This window comes from Rhineura floridana, chromosome 1, assembly GCF_030035675.1.
Source record: "Rhineura floridana isolate rRhiFlo1 chromosome 1, rRhiFlo1.hap2, whole genome shotgun sequence".
NCBI classification, from domain to species: domain Eukaryota; kingdom Metazoa; phylum Chordata; class Lepidosauria; order Squamata; family Rhineuridae; genus Rhineura; species Rhineura floridana.
In genome coordinates, this window is record NC_084480.1 from 98,772,408 (window position 1) to 98,777,090 (window position 4,683).

The 4,683-nt window shown below is 45.4% G+C and overlaps 1 pseudogene; it reads left to right on the forward strand.

Annotated features, from left to right (window-relative positions):
* The first annotated feature begins 2,647 nt into the window (after positions 1-2,647).
* LOC133376651 (keratinocyte-associated protein 3-like) lies at positions 2,648-4,301 on the forward strand (annotated as a pseudogene).
* The last annotated feature ends 382 nt before the right edge of the window (positions 4,302-4,683 follow it).

Sequence of the window (4,683 nt, forward strand, 5' to 3'; positions counted from 1 at the left end):
ATGCTTACTACTTCTGCTTAGGCATATTAAATAAATATATAGAGTGTTCAATTTGCATAATTCATAATTCAGTTGCAGCATTGGAGTTTTTGGTTGTGACATTCCGAATTGTCACAGGATTCCAGACATTCTTACTCTTAAATTTCAGCACCACTTTATTTTGATGGATTGGACCCTTGGAAAGATACTGTTATGAGGCTTAACATAGTATACAATGATATGGCTATCGATATTTTGTCACCAACACTGTGGAGGGATCTGTTAGGGCTCTTCTGTCTGTCAGGTTCTCAGATGAGTTTGTGTTTAAGCTGTCTGACCCTCGTGAAGCAGATTTACAGCAACCAGTAATAGTTGACTCCAGGAAGCCGGTGCTTCTCAATAATTTTCAGCTTAAGACTCATACTTTCCCCATTTTTCTTGTAGTGTAAAGGCTGCTGGTAGTGTTATGTTTTTCATCATGTGTAGATGTATGCTGGATACCTGTTTCCAGGTGTAATTTAAAGTACTGGTCTTGACCTGTTAAGCCCTCAAGAGTCTGGGGCCAGAGTGTATAAAGGAATGCCTTCCCCTCTACAAATCTGCTCAGGCATTATGATCCAGTTCACATAGGTCTCCACTATTTGCTGAGTGGTAGGTGGGTGCAAGAGTTCAGAATTTGGAAGAGTCTCCTCTGAGGTCTGCCTGGCTCTTAACGCTGCTCATCTTTCAGAGGGCTGGAAACTGTTTTATTGTAGGGGTTTTTTTTTGTAGATGCTGCTTTTAATCTGTGGCTGTTTCTGACTTCCTGGTAGCATTTATTGCTGTGATTTTTATTACTTTACTTGTATATCTTTACTGACTGTTGTTAGTTGCCTTGAGGAGTTGTCTCAAAAAACTGGAATGTGTCGAACTGTGATAATACCTCTTTAGGTTGGGTGGAGGATGAAGTATGTGTCTAGCCACACCCCCTATTGGTATGCACCCCCCAAAAAAAAGTTGTTCATGAGTGAATGTGGCCCTGAGACTGAGAAAGGTTTCCTACCTCTGTGCGTTCTCCCTTCTTATGATCAGTGTGGATAACCATACATGTATGATTCCCTAGCTGGAAATGGGTGCTGTGCATGCAGCTCTGACTTATGCTGCTGGTATTCCAACATGACGAAAGGCAAGTATCGCATCCCAGTTCCAAATTCATTTGGGAGATATAAATATGTAAACTGCTTGCACATCCATGTTGCCCTTCCTAAACAGGGGTATGATAATCTATGTCTCAGTGTTTTTGTCAAGAATAAACTATGACTGAAGTTAATAGATCATTTCACAACTTAATTACTGAATTAACTGTGTGTTTGAGGTTTCAGTGTGCTCCCAGGGCCAGTTCACACAAGATGGATTACCTACATAGAACTCCTGCATAGGAAATTATGTGACTTCTTATATGAAGATGAACACAGGCACGTTTATTTGGTTACACATTAGCTTGATCTTTTTATGAAGCAGCCCTTTTAGATATAGAGGCTGAAGATGGGAGCTTTGAGACTGGAAATAATAAGCCCGCATACTCCTTCAAGGATTGTGCTTAATGACAAGGGAAAAAAATTAGCAAGCAGCCTGAGAAGGTCACAGTGGGAAGTTAACCCATAACATGGAAAACTACAAAATCACTTGTTACATCCCAGGGAGTAGGCTTAATTTGTTTAAAATCAAATCCATCTGTTCATTTCACACGCTTTGTTCCACTTCCTTGCAGCAATCCACAGTGGAGTACTCTGTTACTTTAAAAATTGGCTGCAATTATGATAAGCTAATAACTCTTATTTTGTGGTTAACTGCATCAAGATATTTTGGATAACTTCCAAGCTTCCCCTTAATTTTTCTGAATTATCCAGCTTATCTATTGGCCCAAGTATTCACTGCAAAACTAGGTTTAAAATTAATGCACTATTTTAACATTTATAAATTCTATATTAGTGCTGTCATTCAATTACTTACTCCTAATGAATAAGCCATGTATTTCTGCTTAATATGACAGTAACCTTAATGTCAGATTGGTATTTGCAAATGTATTACTGAAGAAATTGCACATTAAGATTTTACTTGTCCATTTCAAATGCATATTTCTCTATAATGTCACTTGCTTCTATTCAAGAAAAGTTAGGTGCTGCCAGTGCACTGTCTGGGTGTGTAATCAGAAGAAATGTTAATTAGTTGCCCTCATTCCAAAATTTCCCCTGGCTCCTAGACTGAAAGGACTTCCACTTGCTCTAATAGAACAGACAGCTTCATACGTGTATAGCAAGGAATATACAAGAAAAGTGTCTCTTCCACTGAAATAAATTGAGACTCTACTATATACCAGGGATGGCTAACCTGGAGCCCTGCAAATATTACTGAGCTGCAACTCCCTAACCATTAGCCATGGGGATATAGGACTTGGAGTCCAATGACATCGGGAGGACCATATATTACCCTTACCTCGATGGGCCCCTGAAGAGCAACTCCAAGCTCTGAGAGGTCGCGGGTTGAGGAAGGGCAGCCACCGCGGGGGGGGGATTCCCAAGCCTCTTCAGTCCCGGCCTTCCTTCGCGCCTTGGTCTAGTGCCACCTTGGGGAACCCCTCCTCCTCTTGGGGGCTTGGTGTCCCGCCCTCGGGCTTTCCTTGCCTCCCATGGCGCGGCAGTCCTCACTAGCCTCCCTCCCTGCAGAGGCGGGCTGCGGAGCCCAGCGGCTAGCTTCCAGCGGCATCTCGCTGGTGGTCCTGGGCCACTTGACCTTAGTGCTGGGGGCCATCATCCACGGCTCCCTCCTGCTCCATGTGGCCCGGCCCACGCACACCATCACCTCGGAGTACAATGTGGCTAATGTTGTTGTGGTGGCTTCTTGGCCCTTGAGCATTGCTGCTGGCGTCCTGGCAATCCTGGTGTCCCGGAGCTTCTCCCACCATTACCTGCCTTGGATCCTGGTTGTTATCTCCCTGGCAAATGTCCTGATCTCAGGAGCCTGCTGCGTGGGGCTGCCACTTGACATCTCCCTCACTGTTGTCAACGGTGGCCGTCATCTCTTTACCGGTTGCAACAGTTCTGCCCTTCCAGCTGATGCGCGCACTGTGATACAAACGAGTGCCCTTTTGACACTACCCACATCTATGACACAGCACTGGTCCTCTGGCTTCCTTCCTTGTTGATGGCAGCAGTGGAAGCTGGTTCGTCTGCCTGGAGTTGCACAGCCTCCCTCTCTCTCTGGACTTGGCCCCTCTTCAGCCTCCTACAAAGTGGCCCTGCTTCAGGCAGCTGCCCTACAGGAGGTGGCTGCAGAGGAAGGCTCTGAAGGGGAGCCTCGCCACCAGCCTCTGGTTGAAATGGACGAGGAAGAGTGCTGCCTTTGAGGGTGGAGGGAAGAGAGCTACTCACTTTTGCTGCTAGACTGTCCTTCATGTTCTTGAACGGACAGATGGGCTTGTGTTCAAGGTGCAGAGCTGGCCAGGCAGGAATCTCCCCCCCCCAATTTTTTTTAAAAATGTGTTTTTAAATTTGTATATTTGTTTTTAATGTTTTTAATTGTTGTAAACTGCCCAGAGAGCTTTGGCTATGGGACGGTATACAAGTGTTGTTGTAATAATAATAATAATAATAAGACGGCGGCGGCGGCGGCGGCGACGACGACTGTATAGCCCTGGACCACTGCTACCAATCTGTGTGCTGGTCACACCCATGTCAGGCAGCACATTCCATGGCCATGTAAAGGGCTCTTATGTGCCTACAGATATATGCACGTAGAACTCATCCATTCAAGGGCTGTGACCCATGATCTCCTATGATGAAAGGTTACAACATTTGGAGCTTTTTAGTTTAGAAAAAAAAAAGGTGAGTAAGGGGTGGGACATAATAATGATGTATAAAATTATTCATGGTTTGGAGAAAGTGGACAGAGATAAGTTTTTCTCCCCCTCTATTAGTATTAGAACCCAGTGTTCTCCAACAAAGCTCAATGTTGGAAGATTCAGGACACACAAAAGGAAATACTTTATACAACACTCAGTTCAACTATGGAGTTCCTTATACAAGATGTAGAAATGGCTGCAAACTCAGGTAGCTTTAAAAGAAGCCTAAACAAATGTATGCCTTTCAATGGCTACTAACTTTTATAACTATGTACTATGTCCAGAATCTGTCGTGGGCCCCATGGAGCGGCCCTGGAATGCTGAAGAAGAGAAGGATGAAGATACAGAGTGGGACCCAGGGGAGGGTCCTAGCAACTTGCAACCAAGAAGTGCTGAGGCAGGAGGCTTCTGTACTTTTGACAGTGACGGCTCCTCTCCCTGAGCTCCAGTTATAACAGAAGGAATGGTGGCTGACCAGGAGCCTGTCCCTTCTCCTCCCATCCAACCCCTCTCCTCCCAAGGCGCTGCCAGCACACACACCTCCTTCAAAGGAGGAGGATCTCGGTGAAGTGCCACCGCCCCATCACCCCAGACATGCAGACAACTGAGACAGCAGGTGCAGCTGGCCCCCATTTTCCCACCTTGAAGCTCACATGCACACATACTCCTGTTTTGCGATGCTTTCCTCACACCAGTAGAAAGAGCCCATCCAAACCTACGTAAGGGTTGTAAGGAGGGGTGTCTCGTTGCTGTGACAACATCTTATACCTAGTTATGCTGTGTAGAGCTGCAGAATCTTGTGTGACCTGTAAGCTGATCCATGA